Raw genomic sequence first — 21,528 nt, 5'->3', positions numbered from 1 at the left:
GCACATGCACTAGTTATTTTTAAAAAGGATTAGAAAGCAAAACACATGAAAGACAGAAATGGCCATGATGTTATCAACTATTAAATGTTTACATAATAAAAAATCACTCTTAGTTTCTGTGAAACATTTAGATTCAGTGATGAAAAGCCCCGGACCATACTAATTTTCTCTTCATGGTAGTATGCAATAAATTCCCAACGGTCATAAAATAAATGACTAAACATAAAACAAGTATCTGATACTATTTCATTAAGTAGCTGCCATCTATCCTGTGCACTGGATAAAGCTGGCATAAATAGTGAAGTTTGAGGCAATTTAAAACCCCCACAGTTGGAGCTGGTTAAGGGTCAGACTTTAAATAACTATCTTCACCTTTCTAAAATACTTGAGTTTTCAAATTCCAATGAATGAGAAAATCTGTGAGGCAAGAAAACCATTTAATGTTAAAGTCTCAAAGATATTTGAAAATTAAATTATCTGAAAAGAGATCCCAAGGCTATCCCTGGAAGCCTCCATGCTGGGAGCAGGATCTTCAACACTTATTTACATAGCAGAGATGTACACCCTCCCATTTAAACTAAATGGTTTAAACTATCAATGGTTTAAACTAAACTAAATGGTTTAAAACCATTTAAACTAAAGGGTTTGTGGGTGGGGGCTCAGGGTGCCCTGAAAAAGAGGCATGGTACCCCTGATTCTGGCATGAACAAATGGGGAAGTGACAGATGTGAGGAGACCGGGGCATGCAAGTTGCACAGCTGGCCAGTTGCACATGCTTCAGGTGTTTGATCCCAGAATCCTATGAGCCTGTCAATGAAAAGGGCAGAAAACATTCCTGACTGTATCTTAACTTAATCCCATTCAGTCTGATAGAGCTCTGCAAACCATTTTAGTTTTTAAAGGACCATCAGTGTGTTAATTATATCCTGGAAAATCAAAAAAAGCCCTACCAAATCCACAATATAAGAAATAAAATAAAAACAAATTAAAAAAACAGGAAGGAAGAAACCCCACAAAAATACAACATAATCCACAGACCTTGATAGACTGGAAAATTATGTGGAGGTTCAACAAGGGCAAGTGCAGGGCCCTGCACCAGGAGAGGAATGACCCCAGGTACCAGCACAGTCTGAGAGGCTGACGTGCTAGAGAGCAGCTCTGCTGGCAGAGACCTGGGAGTCTTGGTGGATCACAAGCTGACAGTGTGCCAGCAGTGCGTGCTGGTGGCCAGGAGGACCAATGGTATCTTGGGGTGCATTGGGAAGAGTGTGGCCAGCAGGCTGAGGGAAGTGATCCTGCCCCTCTACACAGCCCTGGTGAGGCCACACCTGGAGTTCTGTGCCCAGTTTTGGGCTCCTCAGCACAGGAAAGACAAGGAGCTACTGGAAAGAGTTCAGAGGAAGCCACAAAGATGATTTGGGGACTGGAGCATCTCTCTTATGAGTAAAGACTTGTGGGAGCAGGTCTAGTCTCCCACAGTCTAGAGATGAAAAGACTGAGAGGGGATCTCGTTAATGAGTATAACTATCTCTAAGGCAGGTGCCAAAAGGATGGTGCCAGGCTCTTTTCAGTGACAGGACAGGATGAGAAGCAATGGCCATAGACTAAACCACAAGAAATTTCACTTCAACATGAGGAAGAAGTTCTTCACACTGACGATAACGAAGCACTGGAACAGGTTGCCCAGGGAGGTTGTGGAGTCTCCCTATCTGGAGACATCCAAAATCCACCTGTATAAATGCCTGTGTCACCTGTTCTAGGTAACCCTGCCTTGGCAAGGGGGTTGGACTAAATGATCTCCAGAAGTCTCTTCCAACCCTAACAATTCTGTGATTCTGTGAGTTTGTGTAGCTACAGGTTCCTTGCCAGGCTCTGGGAGACCATGTTCTTTAATGAGCACAGGCTGATCCTAGCCTGTTTCCAGCAGCATCCTCTTCTGCCATCCTTTCAACCCATTCCTGTACAACCATCTTCATGCTTTTCCCTTCCACTCATCATTCCAGTTATGGTCTCTTTGCCCAACCAGTCTCAGCCTGCAGCCCCTGAGTGATTCAGCTCAGCTCAGCTGCCCCTCCCTGCAGCACTACCTCTCCTTTGAACATGCCCACACACTTGTCACCGTTTCTTTGGAAGAATTGTTTTTTGTTGGAAGCACTTTAACTGTTTTTACATTAAAACCTCTCATAAATCGTCATTTAATAATATAGCAGATCACGAAAACAGCAGTAAGTTTTATCCTCAAACAAATCAGCAAGTCACATGAGCAGCAAAATTTTGAGAAAAATGAGAGGTGAATGAGTGAGTATTAGGCAGCCAGAATATGTAGCTGGACACTTAGCTGCTGCCAATACTGTCAGGAGATTTGCACTCTGGGTTCCAGAGTTCAGTATTTTTTCAGAAGAGGTTGTCTCCAGCAGTGGAGCTTTATGCTCCGCCTTGCTGGGGTATTATTTGTTGACCAGAGACACACAGCATTTACTGAGTGCCAGCCATCGGCTCCTGAGGAACCGCAGTTTTCTTTGGTCTTCTTCCAGCCACATCACAAACCCAGCTATTCTTCCCTTACAGTACATGCTGTGATTGCAGATTACAGCTGAATCATTAGTGTACAAGCAATTTTATCAACTTGAAGGTCTGTGAGCCTGGATAAAGATCCAGATGGATGTCTGGATAAAGCTAATGATAGAATCCCTACATAATGCATTGGGGATAGAATGGGATAGAATCCCCACACATGCAGTTTCAGAAAATCCTGAGGAGATTGCTATTTGTACCCTTATTATCTCACTTTACATGGCTGGATGTCTGAAGATACAGCAATAGCTTCTTTAGTCAAGGAGCAATTATTTTAGTTTTCCATTATTCTAAATGGTACTCCTCTACCCACCACTTTTCAAATGCCAGACTGCAAATCAAGCTTTCCTGAACAAAAAACCCATATTGCTGGAAGGGCTGGAAGGGCTTATTATTTTTAAATAGAATTAAGCTATTTAAAAGAGAGTCTAATAATTACTTTAAAAACCTAATAATAGGAGGTTATTTTCTTTTTAATCATAAAGGCAAGTTTATTGATGTTGCTCAAAATGTGATTGAAAGATACTTTTTTGTTGAATTTCAACAGGTACTTAACTCTATTTGGGTTCTCTTGAATTATTTCCTTGTCATGTCTAGGCAAATCAAAGCCTTTTTGCCCACCAAAGTTTCATTCTCACTGATACATCAAACTTTAACACAAGCTGTTATGATCTGGTAGTGATTTCATCTGAAGACAGAATTTGGGAATCTCTGAGGCACAGCAGCTCCGGCAACTGCTAGATTCAACGTGATAACTCCCCAAACCTTTCAGTGTAAGGTCAGTTACACAGCATGAACTATATTTAGTATGGACCAGAATTTTAACTGGAGCCCAGCAGTGGTGTCCAGCCATGGTCCTGGCTAGGATGGATCTGGAGTAGAGCCAAAGGTGGGACATGCCATGCTGAAGAACTGGAGTAGCCAAAACCCTTCCAGTATAAGGTCTGGATCGTAGGCGATCTTATGAACTAAGCAAGGAAGTGAGAAGATCAGTCACACTGAACAAGGTAGGAGCATGATCAAAGCTACATTCAATACTGTGAAATCAAGGAACCTAGGGACATTTTGAGATCCAGGAAAGAAGGGTATCCTGGAAGAACACTACTAGGAATGAAAAAATAGGCTTGTGCAGAGAGTAAAAGTTCTCAGAAGAAATTGTCAAAATTCAGAAACTAGACTCTGAAAGTCTATCCAGGCAGACAGCCTTTTGCCCTTGTGCCATCAGAGGCCATTTAATATTTGAAGCACTTTTGCGACAACAAACATATTGCTTTGTGCTCCTTTATTTACACACAACATAGTTGGTTGTATGCACTGATCACCTGGGGGTAACTGTTAACCCAGTGACTTAGCTAAAGCTGATAAAAATATAATTAGACATGAGCTGTAGCATTCTAGCATCCAAGCAACATAAATTAGAAACTCATTACTCAGTATCTTACTTAATATGCTTACATTCAATTTTAGCATGCAGAATTTTTCAGTATCAGATTCAGAGAGGAATAAACAGCTGAGGGGGCCACTATACCAGTGAGACCAGGAGCTAGAGATGAACTATAGCCCATGGAGAGTGACAGATACCCCTACATCAGACCTATTGTATCTAAATAGCTTCAGGAAGTATCTGTCCCTGTGGTTGCAATACTAATTAAAATACTGAGAGTATAAGTATAAATTAAAGGAAGCTGAGCTTCAAACTGCTCACAAGAGTAGTGACAAATGAGGACAGGTTTAAGGAGGTGTCATGTCTTACATTGGCTATACCTGTCTGGTGACTGCTTGAGCAGATTTTTACTGCTTGTGTCCAGAGTATAGCCCTCGTTCAATTTTTATAGTTCAGATGGCAGGGGTTCTGTCAACAGGTTTTTCCTAATATACATAGCAAATATTCCTGTTAATTAAAATTTCTTCTACCTCCTAATAAAGGTAATGATATTTTAATTTGCTTGTTCGACAAGCATTGATATAAAATACAAAATATTATTTAGTGAGTGCAGACCTTTGTTTTGTAAATGCCCAGCTATACTGTAGTGTCTTGAACTGTTTTAAAATTCATCTTGTCAGAATATGTGAGAACAATTGGATTTCTCTGCCTCTATAATGCTTGTAGCAGATTACACAGATTTTTCTTATTTTTATTTTATTTGCATCCCAAGACATTTTGAGGTCTTCATCACAGAGGTGCTTATTTCCATTTTTTTTATATTAGTCTCAGATGCATTTATGATTAGTGTCTTGTTTGAACACTGATCAATGAAAAATGTAGATCTTCTAAAGTAATAAACCAGTAAAAATGATAAATCATGTTGTTTTCAGAATATCAAACAGAAAGTATATAGTAGATGGTATTGAATTTGCAGCAGTAATCCTCTGATGTGCTTAGTACTTAAACTTTTGTTAAATCTGTTGGGAATTTTTAAAAATAAACATTTAATTTGAACTACTAAGATAGCTATACCCCTTGTACAAAAAACCCCAAAGTAATAGATAGTGCAATTTCAAAGTGAAAAACAGTATAGGACAGTGATGAAAACAACAGTTTGTCTCCTTGGGTTTTTCCTGTCTTGACCCCCCAATAATGCTTTTTAAATCATCGAATCATAGAAAGGTTTGGGTTGGAAGGGACCTTCAAAGATGATCTAGAACAACCTCCCTGTCATGGGCTGATCTATCTTCAACTACTTTATGTTGTTCAGAGCCCAGTCCAGCCTGGCCTAGAACGTTTCCAGGTATAGGGTATCTACCCCTTCTGTGGCCACCCTGTGCCAGTGTTTCACCACCACCACTGTAAAAAATATGTTCATAATGTCTTATTTGAACATAGTCTATTTTAAAATTATTACTGCTTGTCCTGCTGCAATAAGCCCCACTAAAATATTTGTCCCCATCTTTTTTTAAGCTCTGTTTAGATACTGAAAGGCCACAATAAGGTGTCCCAAGAGCCCTTAATTCTCAAGACCAAACAACCCCAACTGTTTCAGCCTGTTTTCATAGGAGATGTGATCCAGCCCTCTGATCACATTTGTGGCCCTCCTCTGGACCCCCTCAAACAGGTCCATGTCCTTCCTGTGCTTTGGGGACCCCAAAGTTGCATACAGCTCTCTAGGTGGGCTCTGCACTCAGAGAGCAGTGTAGAGGGGGACAATCACCTCCCTCGACTTGCTAGGCATGTTTCTTTTGATGCAGCCCAGGATATGTTTGGTTTTCTGGGCAGTGAGCACACATTGCCAGGCCACATCCAGTTTTTCATCCATCAGCATCCCCAAGTCCTTTTCACAGAGTCACAGAATATTCTGAGTTGGAAGCAACCCACTAGGATCATCAAAGCCCAACTCCAGAAATCCACTTTCCTCCTTCCTCTCCCAAGCAATAGCTATTTGGGATTTTAGCTCTCCACTTTGGGTTGTGGCTGCATCCCTCCCTGCTTTTGCTGAATTCCTCTGTTCTACTCTGATCTCAAGTCAGTAAACACATTCAGTGTTACTAGATGAGCACTTCTAATTTGAAGATCTTTGCAAACCATTATTTATACGCATCTCCTGGACTTTGTACCATTGTACAAGCAATCTTGGAAATCGACAATATATGCACAAAAATTTGCACAGCAAATCTGAAGACTTAGTTCCCCAGAGTCTTTCCATCTGATTCTTTGTGGCATTCAAACAACCAGTATCAGCAGATGCTTCTTCCCCTACTGTGCTGTAAAACCTTCCCAGTACTGCCTACCCTGTGGGTCAAATAAAGGACTGGAATGGATCCAAAGGAACTGTGCAATTTCTAGGGAAAATGTAATGACGTATCTGAAGAAAAGTTATAACTGATGTTCAGAAATACCTGCTCTCAGTTTCAGTGTTTCAACAACAAAAAAGGTGCTTTTGTCAGGATTTTGTGCTTGTTATTTTTGTAGGATTAAAAAGGATTTTATTAGGATGTTTCATTTTGAGATTTTTCTTCACTAGGATGAGACTTTTGAGGTATTACACTGAGATATTGATCAGAATCTTATTACCTTTCCACGTTTTTTTCATCATCTGAGGGAGAATTTGTGCTGAAAGATAAAATGAAAAATGAACTTGGTCCAGTGATGAGCTGTATGTGTTCTCTACTGAAATGGAAGCAGTCCCAGACTGGCTTCCAACCTGATTCTGATACCAGCATCAGACTGGTACCATGTTAGGCACTTGTCGTTTCACTGGGCAGCAGGACCTACCTGCAGTACAAATTAATATGGATATAATATTGCTAAAATATAAAAGTCTAATAATAAAAAAAAGACAATTTCAAGAGAGCCCATGTGAAACTCCTGAGGTTCCACGAGGCCAAGTTCAAGGTGCTGCATCTGGGTTGGGGAAATCCCCAGTGTCAATACAGGCTGGAGGATGAATACCACAAAGAGGAGCCAAAAAGACTCTTTGAAATTAATTCTTCAGATTTGCTTTGTAATTTTTCATGCACATATTGTCAGTTTCCAAGGTTGTTTGTACAATGGAACAAGGTCCAGGAGTTGTCTATAAATAATGATTTGCAAAGATTTTCCAATTTGAAGTGCTCACCTAGTTCTTGGTGAAGTGTGCTGTTCAGGAGAGTGGTAGAATGAGTGACATACCTATAAGGAAGTTGGAAGATATGACAATGAATATGAAACTTCAGAAAAAAAACCAAAAGCATAAAAATTGTCACAGAAAAGCATTAGTGAAAAGAAAAATTAATGGGAAATAGAAGTAAAACTGCTTTCTCTCTTGGAAAGTTCCTTCCGCTGTCTTTATACTATAGGACTTAAGGACATCGCTGCAGGTATGAGTAACAGATAAACCTTTCCTAGCCCTCCCAAATTCATTGTTAACAATAGCAAAGAGTATTAAACAAAACTGATAGTCTGAGAAATGTTCTTTATATAAACGTCAGCCATTCAAACTAGCAGGACAAATGATGCCATATTACTATTCACATAACCCCAAACTCAGGATGCTCAGAGGAAAACCACAAGGAGTAACTTGTGTGTGATTAACTGATAATGCTTTAAGGGGTTTGCACATGGGATTTGCCTTCTAACTAAAACAGGAGCACATTTATAGAGATACGTGTTACAGAAAATTCACACATATCCACAAAGGAGCAGGGTGTATTTGCTGAATAAACTCTTGCTATCCAGCTGTAGAAGTGATGAAGATGAGATCTCTGTGTTTGGGCTTGTTTATTCCAGGCTAGAAGGAAAGAGATAAGATGTTAAGGAAACTGGAAGGTTTCCAGTTTTGCAGGTTGACAGGCATCAGTATCAAATGTCATTGTATGAATCTATTTCTACTGATCTAATACCTTTTTAATTACACCTACAACAATTTCATGGTTCGTTAGTTATATGGCTTCCAATCTGCCAAAACCTGAATATGGGTCAAAACGTAGAATTGGGAATGTGAGAAAAATGTGACAGAAATAATTACAGAAATCTTATCTCAATAGACTGAACATCACTTTCCATGATTTTGAGATGTTTCCACTTTTCATGCCGAAGAACAAGAGACAAACTGGTGGTGAAGGTGGAAGTTCTCAATTCAAAAGTTCCATCTTTTCATTCTGGAGGCTTCCTGGGAGACGATCTGAACACTGCCTTCCAGGCTGGCAGAGATAGGATTCACAGCTTCAAGGTCAATGCTTTTTAAATGGAGTTGTATTCAACTGGACATAAAGGAAGACCAGAACCCCTTAGTTGCTATGGTTTCTGCAGAACTGTCCTGCTTGGATTGGTTCCTATCAACTGGAGGAAAGGAATATCTGCTGCAAATCCAGGCATCACAGAGTCCAGCATGAGCTTTCCAGCAGGGCTGCTGACATGCGCTATTGCTTTATGGAGGAAAGAATGGGGAGGAGTTCATTTCACTTTTCAGGTCCTCCAATTTTACAGTATCTGGTTGAGTAGGATGAAGTGGGAAGAAAAGAGAAGGAAAAGGTAAAATAACAAGAAAGCTGACAGACCTTTCAGTGCTCTTTGATGGTGATAAAGGAGAACACGGGGCTGGGAACGAGTCTTTATGAGCAAGGTAAAGTAATGAACATTGGAAAAGGCTAATGCAAGCCTCTTTGTTTTCCTCTCGGCAGGCTGTCAGCCAAAATGATAAACAATAATAAGTTCAAACCAGAATGTTCCAGGGAGTATTGCATTTCACCCCCATCCTCTTACAGGGTCTCCTAAACCTTTCAAGCAAGCAAGAAGTAATTTCCCCTTGGATTTTCAAATTCTGAACCACCAGAAAAGCAAATACAGGCATTTAGTTAAAGATGGTACTCCCTACCCTTGGAACCATGCTTATTTCAGCTGCAAATGGCAGGCAGAATTATGTGTTGATACATTAAGCTCTTTTCCTTGCCAAATTTGAGCTGCAACTGTTCTATGGAAGAAGCTCACAAACAGTTCACATGAGCTATTCAGCAGGGTCCTTTCAAAATTCTCCACTGTATACTCCACATATATAGATACAGATTCAGATATAAACGTGCACGCACATACGGCATTTTCCTACCACCCCCTCACCTGCATCCCAGGAATCTGTAGTGGCTTTAAAGAAGCTTTGCAGCAGCCTGCTACTGCCGCTTTGCCACAGCGGCTGGCTGAACTGACAGCATGAGAGGTAGTGCATAAGCACCAGAGCTTGTCAGTACTAGTATTTAGTGCAAAGCCTCAGTATCAAGGGTACGAGCCTGAGTTCCTGGAGCCTCTGCAGCTGTCAGCCTTCAAACATGAAAATACAGATTTCAGTTTTAAGACATAAGTACCCAGCTAGGAAGTGTTATTCCATTACATAAGAAAATCTGTATTTGCTATATTTAGAAGAGTCAATGATTGTGCTGCATGGAGTAAAATGATTTCTATGTCACAGTCAACACATACTCTAATGCAGATTTTGATTTTAAAACATAAGCACCCAACTGGAAGATTGTATCATTCATATGCATAATTAAATGGCCTCTATGTTCAGAAAGGTGGATGGCATTGAAATGTGAATGAGTGAGTTCTCCCTTGGAGAGAAGGCATTTTTCTGTCTTCCTGAACACATGCTTTGATCACAAATAAGCTTATCAATAGAGTGAGGGGTTTTTTGGGTTCATTCTGAACATTTTCTCATCTTCCTTTCTTTTTATCTTCTTAGAGAGAGAATCCCATGTCCATATAGTTCTGGCTCTTTCTGTATCTTGGGTGCATTCTTAGTAAGGGTATTAAGTTAATAAGGTTTAACTTTGATCCTTTCTCTGAACAAATCAATCTCTGTTCTCAATTTCCTTCCATTTTATGCTTTCTAAAAAGCTTCAGCACTATGAATAAATTTATTACCTCTCCAGTATGCCCCTCTAGCATTTATACTATGAAATGTAGTGGCACTGACTAACGAATAATCTTTTCTAGTTCTTTTCCTTCTAGTCCTTTTTTTTTTTCAGGAAAGAAAAACAGGAGCAGTATGATATAGTAGCTGTCCCCTGCAATGAGCGTTTGCATGGATAATACTTATGAATTCTAATGTGAGTTACACATTGTATGGAATGATGTCAATATTCAAAAATGTATCTGACTGAGAGCCTGCTCAGAACACTGATCTCTGTTTAACTATTAAAGAGAAAGATGCAGTGTAAAAAAAAGCTATTTAGTCTTAAAAACATTTTATAGTAAATTTAAATATATTTTTATTCAACAGATAAAATATCTAAATAATGTAGAACCTTTAATATAAGCATTAAATAAATTCACTTTTGTTTTAAATAATAATTTCACAGATGTTAGAAAGTGTCTTTTGCTTGAATAATATTGCCAGCTTCCAACTGTACCCATGGTTGTTTACTTGGGGACATTTTGGAGTTAAACTGATGCTATACTTCCTCATTTGGAAGATTTTCCTTTAAGCGTCATTTCTAATATCAGCTGTCTCTATCTTGCTTGTGCAAGCACTTTCCTAGGAGGGATAAAGCAAATAAGAAGGAAAAAAAATGAGATAGATATTGCCGTTGAGAGGAAGTAAACATTCCAAAAGAGATTAAAAGAGACGAGGAGAGAAGAGAAAACGACAGAAAGTTCAGTTCTTAGTAAAATCTGAAAGCTGGTCTGAGTATACAGTCAACAAAGATGCACAGCTTACAAAGTTATAAAATACATCTAAATATTGTGAAGGGGGCTTAGATCCTGCACTTTCAAGGATGACCTTATTTATAACAAAGAGGAGAACCTAGGTAGATGCTTGTCCAGAGTATGTACTTCTGTCACTGCCTACTGATGGGATTCTTTCAAATTCCTCTGTGACAAAGAGCTGTGAGAGCCAGTATACAAGACTGGCTGGGCCACCAGCTGTCTTAGCACAATAAAAACATCTACTTGCTATGGAGTTGATCTGAAGCAACACAGAGGCAATGAAAATGAAGAATACAAAATATTCTTTACACTGAGAGGATGGAAATATTTCAAGGGTTATTGCTGAAGGCCAAAAATCAGAAAGAAAATATTTGTAGTAAATCTAGTTTCTATCTCCCACTGGGACATGTGACATGGGAACTGATGTTTCTCTCAAAATGTCAGGATTACTGACATTTCCCACTGAGTTCCCAGTTCAACAGAAGCTGTGACTTCACCCAAAGGCAAGACAGAACTCTTAAGCACACCAGTACATGAAAAGAGCTGTACCGTATAGTTCAACAGCCTACCCCAGATCCCCAGCAGCACTAGCTGGTGCCTAGAGAGGAATACAGGAACACATATACAAATAAAGGAACTCCTCTTCAGAGCATTTCCCCCCTTCTAGTGATTTATGACTTGGGAAATTTCTGAGCCAAAATGTTACCTTTGTAATTGTTCCCAATGTGCATTTTTTCCCCATGAAGATGTCTGATTGCTTTATCCACATTGACTGGAAAGTTGTTCCACAGTTACCTGACATGAAGTTGTATTGTCTTTTTTTGTCTGGGACCTAGCAACCTACAAGTTTTGCACAGTTAATGATAGCCAATACAGCATTTTCTCGTTCTCGTTCGGGAGCAGGAACCACAAGACCATACTGACCAGGTCCAGCTCTCTTGTGGCTTAAACCACCCCCCTTCCAAATATGCCATCTTCCAGACATACTGATTTGCCATGGCTTAGGAAGAAAAGCAGCTGAAGGAAAAGGTCATATAAGCACCTCGGAAGTTCTGACACAACTAGACATTCATTTTGAGAACTATATGGAGTGAATAATACAGGAATGACACAATGTATCAAGAACTAAATACAGCAAGTGTCTGTATGGTCTGTTTTGAACTAAGTCAAAGGATTCTAGAGGGGAATGGAATACAGACAGAAATTTTTACAGCTTTCATTTGGAAGATTCTCTTTTCTCTATAGAACACTCATTTTCAAGAGCACAGAGGGTGTAGTGTCGTGTCATATCCCCACCCCACATTAGCTGTGTTCCTGCTTTTGGTCTCTTCCTCTAGGCTAGCTAACTACTTTGTCTTTTTATAGTCTTCATTTACAGCTCCTTGTTGCTCATTGTCATCATCTGATCATCGCCACAACTGTTTTTACTCCAAGGTTACCTCAGCCTCACTCCAGCTTTGGGTCTCAAAGACAATCACTGCTTTTTCCCCTCTGAACTTTAGCTTGCTATTTATAAGAAAAATCAAAGTAGGTAGGTAGGTAGGCCTCCATTCAGAATGAAGCTTGTAATTTAACAGTGATGTGGGAAGAGGACCAAATGACAGCTAAGAGAATTTTCTAGCTGAAGATTTTACAAATCACTGCAAATAGTAAGCATTTAGATATTTACGAGTACTCTATTGATCCCATTGTCTCCTGTATTTCAGAAGATAGAAAATTCTCTCAGAGAAGCAGAATACAAATGCAAGTTTACAATTTGCATTTACTTAAGTAATAGAATTATTCTGAGTCCACTTTTAATTTTGTGTTTCTTTCACAACATAGTAAAACAAGAGAGATAATTCTGAAATACTGTGATGTCTTGAAAGGGAATCTGAGACATATTGAAAATAAAAGAAAATGAAGCCTGCTGCTATTAGGTTCTTGAATAGTCTCCTGATGTAAAAATGTAAAACATCATTAAGAATATCTGGGCTTGGAGAAGGGAGGACTGAGAGGACTCCTTCAAGAGAGCACAAGCTCATCTAAAACAAAGAAATAGAACAAGATTTGATAGCATACAAGGGAAGAAAAATACCTTCGAAAATCTATAATTTGTTTAGCTTAACAACCTCTTTGAAACCATAATAAAAATGTCAGAACTGTGGAGATTTCACAGAAACCTTTTTCCTAAAAGCCAGTGATAAATACCCACCATCTCTCTAGCTCTTTCTTTGCTCTGCACTCATTGCCATATGCCAGCTGTAAGCACCTCTCTGCAATGCATTTACTGAGGATGGTCATTTGCCAAATGTAGTTCATTTCCCCTCTCCTACCCTCAAGGACTGTCATCTTTAGGCAGTTTTATTCTAAGGCTCTGTGCTCTTACATGTCACTATTAGCAGCCGGAAGTCTCAGGAACAAGTTCAACACAAATTAGGCAAGAAGTCTTTCTCTCTTTCTGTACATGATATCACAGAACTGTGCACTTTTCACAGGAAAGATCCACCAGAAGCACAACTAACTAGAGTCCATGGGACACAAGATTTCCTTCAGGACAAATCTATCACTCATTACCCAACCACAACATAAATACCTGGATGGATTTTTGCACCTTTCAAAATGATCTGAACTATTAGACAGAGAAACTAATGTTCTTCTAGAATGGCATCAACAAGAAAGAGTTTGAGGTTAAAGTTTGGTAGATTGTAACTGAGAAATTAAACTCTCTGGTCTTCATAATAAAGTTTTAGTGCTGAAACTCAGGAAAGCAAAAACTGTGCTTGGAAGGAAAGTGATGACAGAATCACAGAATCTTAGAATATGCTGAGTTGGAAGGGCCCCACAAGGATCATCCAGTCCAACTCCTGGCCCTGCACAGAACACCCCCAGGAGTCACACCATGTGCCTGAGAGCATTGCCCAAACTCTTCTTGAGCTCTGTCAGAGTTGGTGCGGTGACCGCTTCCCTGGGGAGCCTGTTCCAGTGCCCAACCACCCTCTGGGTGAAGAACTTTTTTCTAATATCCAGCCTAAACCTGACACAACCTTCCTTATGCATATCTGGAAAACCTTCACTGTTACTTTCTGTGTTGTGTTCAAACAGAGAAGTGGAACTGAAACAACATCTAAACCCCAAATTATATTTGAGGTAAACTGGAGTGAATGATAACCACTGCAGCTACCAATACCCGGTTATTTGTGTCTGTGGTTTCAAAGTTTATAATGACCCTGCACTGCCTGCAATCAGTGACCTCTACCAAGAACAGAGGATGCATTTCCCTTATTAGCTGGTGGTAAACATGACAAACAAAATGTACACACCGACATAAGTGTTTATTTAAATATAACAAGCCAGTGTTAATGATCATATTCTAATCTGCGGTTTGTGAGCTAGCTATGGACCTGATTTAGAAAATATTCATAGTAATCAATTAGGACTTGTCTACAAGATAAAAATGTGGAGAGAAAAAGGCATCAAGAAATAAAATAACTGAGATACCTCATATAATTACTTCACTCTCAGTAGCACACAGTAGCTTCATCCAAATAAAAAACTGGCTCATACTTCTGTTTGTCATCTCTGTCCATTTTTCATGCTGAGTTACCTTGATTTCCCTTCAACATAGGGATCTCCATGATCGCGAGTATAAAAAAAGTAACCGAGGGATTTATTTTAAAAGTAGCAGGAAATGCTTTCTTTCTTGTCTCTACGACTTTCCAGCATCAGTGGTTTTGACACTAACTACACTCATTTGATGCACACCAGAAGTTTCACTGAAGAAAAATTCAGGGCCTTTTTCTTAAATCAGTATTGATTTACAACAAATTCACACAGCAGAAACAGAATGAAGAATGCAGTAAAGGACACCTGATGCACCAAACTGGTACAAAAGAGCAGAGGATAAGCACTCCCAAGATAACCTTCCATGTGAAAACCAGTTTACTATGACTTTTTCTGATAATTTTTGCTACATAAGGACCCGTTTATTCTATCACCATGTGCATAATTTAGCGGTGCTGGAGTTTCTTTACAGCACTGCCTCATCTTTAATGATCACAATAATACAGAGACTGGATCTACATGGTCTTTTTCTAATGATTTTTTAAAATTATTATTCCCATAATATTCATATTAATAGAACAACAATTATTTAAGGGAGAAAGAAATTTTTTTTTTTAGTCCTACAATGATCAGTATGAAGCTAAAATCTGGAAAATATGAATTACATATATTTTACACCCAAATATTCCTATAAATTTTGACTTTGAACTTCAATGCCCACCTTTAATCAGTCTAAATCCTTAAAACCCAAATCCTCTGAAATAAACGTTGTACAAAAGCACAGTGTTATTAACTTATTTCTACTGCACTTGCCGCAGTGATCTGACACAACCTTACACGTACATAAAAAAATAATTTCTTAAAAGTTAAAGTAGATTATTGATTGCTGATTTTGGTGTGTGATCTTTGTTATTAATTCATCTCAGCACTGAGAGCAACTACTTTCCCATTTCATTTTTCTAGAAACTGAAACACATTTTTGACAATATATTACTGTTTTGTTTCCTTCTCAAAAACTCTTCTGAAGGATTGTTGGAATGTTAGTCATTCATTTGATGAAGTAATCATCCATAAATAGTCTGTCATTTATAAACAATATCATAACTGCTTTATATTATTATTGTTGTTATTATTATTGTTATTACTTTTAGAGAAGAAAGGTGATCCTAGGTGTAGCAAAATGAGAAATTCTGCAATTTATTACTCTGAAGCCATGCAAGCCCCCAAGGCTATAGAGAGAGAGAAGGACACAAGATAGGATAATTAGAGAATATGCAGTCCTGACGCAATGCAGGGCAAATTACGTGGGTGTGCTGTAGAGAAAGTGTCTAGGCCTGTAGTGGCATAAAGCAGGCTTTATAGGAACTTGGGATAGTTCCCAGCTAAACTTCCTTATATGTTAGAAGTTAAAATTCTGTGAGTTCAGCCCACAGGTGGAGAAGAAGAGTCATGCTCAGCCTGTAGGAAACTGAGACCAAATGAAAGCATTCACTTCTGAAACTTTTTCAGAGCATAGTCTTATTTCTGGCATTTGCTTTTGATGACAGGCTAGAAAGCACAAGCAGCAGGGCCTCATTAACATGCACACATTGTAATTTTAAAAAAATAAAGATGAAAAATACAGGGAACATCTCTTTTCTTCAGAGCAAGGATTTAACAGCAAAGCACTGCAGATTGAGATCCTACTCAATCTACCAGTACTTCCTACTTTTTTGTACAATTGCCAAGTTAAACAACCAGTCAATTCTGTGAGGCCGTATACCTGCTAATATAGCAAACTAAATTTCTCATTTGGGGTTCACACCATTATACCTGAGGAGTGAGGATTGTATACCAAGCCCTGCTAACAACTTTAGAAAGCTCATATATTCTGCTAGCATACCAAACAAATGACAACCTATGGGAGTAACATACTTCACACAATTAAATATGTATTTCTATTTCCTAGTTTCTATAGTTAGTTTACAGAGCCTCTGCAATAGGATTTTGCATGCAGGGTGCTTAGGAATTTTGTATCTAGCAACAACTTCAGCAGCTGTCTTGTTCTGCAAACTCCTCCTCATGTGAAATATCACACTGAATCCAAGGAGACTGCTCTCATATTCTTATAATTACGTGGTGTCACATTTTGTTGTAACTGTGTTTTAATCTATGCAGCAAATGTGTTACTCAGTGCTTTCTTTAATAGCCATGTGGATTCTCTGCTACCTCTTTACTATTTATTTAAGTGTTGATTTATTCAGAAGAGTAGCCATCGTGACTCATTATGGGTTTTTAGGAACTTACAACTTCTTTGAAATGGACACTTCATACATTTTACTGACATGAGGCATGTAGCCATGGAGTATGCTGGTGTGTGAGTTGAGTTTGGAAACTTCAAAGGAATGTGTTAAACTTCAAATGATAAAAAACGTGAGTTCAGAAGTAATTTGTTTTGCTGTTAGGTCTGAAACCACAGCAGTCAAGTCAAAAGTACTCTTGTAGGTGGGAAGTGTTTAGATATTTTTTAATACAGTTTTAAATTGCAAGAAGCCTGGGAAATAAATAACGAACACAGACACAGAGGCAGAGAGAGTGCTGTTATACTTGAACTGAATGTGACTTGTCAGGATTATAATTATTTTGGAGAAGACAGTTTTAGGAGATATTTTCAAAGTTCAAAAGAAAAATAAAAGATTTGAAGGTCAGTCTGAATTTACGAAAGCTGGAAAAGACAAAGAAAATCTGCCAGTAGCTCACAGCATGTCCAGAGGAGGAAGAAGTACCTTTATGCATTCTTCTCTTTTGAAGGCAATTCCATCTGGTTCTGTACTGAAGAGGCCTCTGGGTTTCCCTTTCTGCCTGTGACATGGCAAAAGTAACGTTTCAAAGTGCAGGGGAAAATGCCCCTGAGTTCTCTGATTTCAAAGAAACTTTAGCTATTTCAAAGTTTTTCATTAGTTCTTGCTTTTTCTCTTTTCTTGCTGTAGCTCCACAGCAACTCCATAATGACCATTTTTAAGGCAAAATGCCTTAAACAGTCCAGCCCACAGCAACCAAAAATGTTGCAAACAGCAGAAAGGACTGCTGAGGTGGGGCTTGCTTTTACTATGCAGTATTTTACAGGGATATTTCCACGTGTTGTAAATATGGTATGTGCTTTGCAGCCCTCCTTTTGAGCACAACTAATTGGCAGTTAACCCCCAAATAAGCAGGAGAAGAGGTAGCTTTAGCAAAGCACTTTAAAAGCCTTTCATTACAGCCAATAATTTCCAATTCGCTTTCAAAAGCAATTTTCTCTGAGCTTATGTATGCTAAATATCCCCAAAAGGTTAGAAGATCAATGAAAGGCTTCTCTGTACATTCAAATACCATTCCCTTGCCCTTCAGACCTTTCTATCCACATTTGAATACAAAGCATGGCTAGAGATTATTTGCTGCATTCTATCAGCAAATAATCCTTAAATGCTTCCTGAGGAAAGTCTATTAGTATAGACCAATTGTATATTCTGCTTGTCCCAACAGTGTGCCATGGTGTTTTTCAGCATGCCCCTTTCTCTAGGAGCCCACAACAAGCAACTGCTTTTCTATAGTTTACCTGTGTGACATTTCTTCTGTTGAAAAAGCCTCTTTCAGAGCTGTTTTTCTTGACAGCAATACTGCATGGCGTAGCCCATGCACGGAAATCAATATTTAAAAGTCCCTGCTTCATTATTTTGCCTTATTTCCTGTCCTGATTGAGTGAGAAGGGCAAAGGGCAGGGAATCTTACGGCACGCGATTATGGGCAGGCCCCAGCCAGCAGCAGTGAAGAAGCTGTTCAGAGGCTGCTGCTAAAGAATGAATATTTATGATTTCTTATCCTGTAACCTATTTCAAAGCCTAAAATCTACATCCCAGTAACGCTCAGGGCTTGGTAAAACCCACAAAGCAATAAAAATCATTTATTCTGTGAAAGGGAAGACTTGTGTGAAGGTAATTGAAGGGAGATTTTGACCATGTCTTTGACTCTGACTTAACTCTAAATGTGAGGGCTAAACTATATCTGCAGCTGTCCCTGTAGTCATGAACCAACAGATCTGGGTGGGTGTAGATAAGAATAAAATCTATCCCATGATGGAAAGTTTGGAAAGTAGATTCATTTCCTGGGATAAAAACATATAGAAAATCGTCTTTATGTTTCCGTAAACACCTTATTTAATTTTAGTTAAGAATATTTTAATTTAGAATAAAATCTTCTTTAAAATTGAAAATACATTTTATTTGAAGTATTTCCAGTTTTTTTAAGTCACAAGTACTTAGATTACAAGGATGCCTTTGTGAAAAAATGTTCTGTTTCATCCCTAGAGTCATTTGTCATTGAAATGCAGCAGAGCAAAATTGGTTCTGCTTTTTTCCAGGCATCTCTGGTCTCAGTTCTCAAGAACATCATCCGGAATGATATTCAAAGAGTTCTATCCAGAAAAAAAGCAAGTGCCTCACATGGGAATTTTGGGTCTAAAGGAGATGTATAAAATCATCCTGAATGAGTGGCTGTCTGCAAATTACTCTTTCCTGCACCTCTGAAGGGAGCCTATCGTGACTGAGACACACTTTGGTTTTAGCAGTGTTCACCTCTGCAGAATTACAGGTATGTCAGTATGGGCACATCTGTGTGGCCAAGCACCTGCTTCAGGCTGAGAAGGCAAAATCCAAATGTCCTTCCACCTGACTTCCCTCCATGGCTTACTCCACTCCAATTTTTGAAGGCCTTGCAGGGAGGTATACGTGCATCATCCTCTCAAACATCAAGATCTCTCCTTCAAATCTAAGGTCAGAACCACAATACTTATGGCCTTTCTTGGACTACCTGCTTAGGCGCTTTACAGCATTCCTCTTTCCTAGGTACAAAAATTATGGGATTGTTCCTTGTCAACTCAGTCAACTCAGTGCAACAAAGGTCAATAAGCCAGTCAGGCTTTGTTCACACAACTCACCTCTCTATCTTTCTCTCTTTAAATTGTTAATCCACTTTAGGTCTCCTAGAGTCTTTGACATAAATCTCGCCCCTGGGGTTGGCTACTTTGTGCTTCTGGGTGCAATGAAAGTGATGGATTGGAGTTGAATCCTGAAATTTAACAGGGAAGACTTGGGGGATACACCTTCTCTGAGCATCTATATATACACTCAGGATGACACCATACATTTGAATCTTGGCAGCCTGGAATTTCGCACCTTCCCTTGTGCCTGGAGAATATCTTTCACCTGACCTTCATCCTGGAAAGAAAGGGGAATGCAGTGACTAGCAAATTTAAAACTGGTAGCACTTTGTTTTCTTTGCTTTTCCAAATGAATCAGCTTTTACCTCTGCAGTGTTTGCATGTCTGTGGGTGTGTGTGTCAGGGTGTGTGTGTGTGTAATTGAAGACTGCTTCCAAAAAGACAGGCAAATACTGAACTGCACAGGGGAAGCAAGGAACATGGCAACATGGCTTATAAAATTATTTTAACCCATCCAAACTGAATTTGTGCATTTTCATCTGGCAGATGGGACATAATAACATAACTTATCCTCACAGCCTGTCTGGACACTCATAAGATGCAAACCCTGGGTAAAAACAAACAAAAAACCAAAAAAACCCAAAAAAAAAAACAAAAACAAAAAAAAAAAAAAAACAAACAAACAAAAAAAACCCAAACAGCCTATTTTCAGAAATAAAAACAGCTGCCAGATTAACATCATTTCTCTTCCTCCTTCTCTTGCCACACTGCGTGCCATTGCCTGCTGTCCTGGCTCTGCTCCTCACCACCCACAAACCAAGGGATTAAATTCATTGGCTTTGGTCTCCCCATGAATCTGTGTGAGTTACCAGGCAGCTCCAGCTACCACCTTCTGCATTATTTTTCACTAGAGTTTTGACTTGCTAGAGCAACAGTAAATCTCTAGTTCATTTCTTTCCACAGCCCCTCGTTGCTTGCAGGGTCAGACAGAGGGAACCTCCAGCCCCACCAAACAGAAACTACTCTCAAAATGACAAATGCTCTAGGCCTGAACATCCACACACACTCAGGTGTTATATTACAGTGGTAACTGGATCAGCCCAGATACCAGTAAGACAATGCAGACTTCTGGCTTGTTCATTCAGGTAAAAAAAATAGATGGTTCTAACAAAAATACATCTTTATTGATCTGGGGACATTCTTAACACTAATTAAATGTGAAATGTGTATAATAAAGTCTGTTAATAATGTTTTCAGTAGCAGGAAGGCACATTCCTCCCTGCATTTCAAGCACCAGCAATTCCAGAACAAGGAGGTATTTATGCGTGTGTAAAAGATCTCCCAGTGTGTTATAGGGAATGACATTTCAAACACTAAACTGCTTATATCCAAAGTAAACTGAAAATCACTCAAAACTAAACTGTCTTTTCAGATCTGCCCCAGACCTCACAGCACAGGGGCCATCCTACCCAATCCAGGGCATCTCCCCTCAGTTTCATTTCTGTTCTGCACTGTCCTAAGGCATTCATGAAAATGACATTTATTCACGGGTATACTTGCCTAAATCAAATATCTTTGATATATCCATTCAATATTGCAGTCAAAAAGAAATTATCTGTGCCAACTATGCTCACTTGAAGAAATGCAGAGAGCAAGAAGAGAAAGTTTATTTTCTAACTGTGGTGGCTGTTTATGAAACAACAGCTACTGAAGAGCCGTGGGCACTGTGTTACAGTGGCCACACACCTTTACTGCACAAATCCCAGGTGACAACTGCCTGCACACTTTTAGCACAGCTATCCATGCTGCATCCATGGTAACTTGGTGCTTGACAGAGAAGTTGCCAATCTTCTTAGGGAGTGAAAATGCTTCCCCAGGTCACTTAAAGTAAAGGATATGCAGGAAGTTATTCAAGCAGGACTGCTGGTCTTAGAAGAATTTTGCATACACGTGTATTGGAGGACAGTCCTTGCATATAGGTGCCCTCATTTATTCTGAGCACTGGGTGTGACCTCCTTTAGAGGTTGCAAGAGCTTTCCCTTCAGTGTGGACTCAAACAGAGAGCAAACACCCCCAGCAAAGTATAGTTGTACTTCAAGGTAGCAGAACTATGGCAAACAGCAAACTATCCCAGGTGTGAAATATTTCAGCACCAAAAAAAAAAAAAAATAGATCACGTAAGTTCTAGACATATCTTGTTCTTTATGTTGCAAAACCTGGCTCCTAAATCTCTTCTTTTCTATGCCATAGGAAAACTTTTTCCAAACAGAAACAGTCAAGAAGCAAAACTGCCCCTGCCCCTGGAGACATTCTTCTTCCTGGCATCTAACACACAGAGAAA

The sequence above is a fragment of the Corvus kubaryi genome, unplaced genomic scaffold (assembly GCF_017639235.1).
Source record: "Corvus kubaryi isolate FWS band 111438036 unplaced genomic scaffold, C.kubaryi_AGA036_p1.0 137, whole genome shotgun sequence".
In the NCBI taxonomy this organism is placed as follows: Eukaryota; Metazoa; Chordata; class Aves; order Passeriformes; family Corvidae; genus Corvus; species Corvus kubaryi.
Note: the sequence above shows the minus strand (reverse complement) of the source record.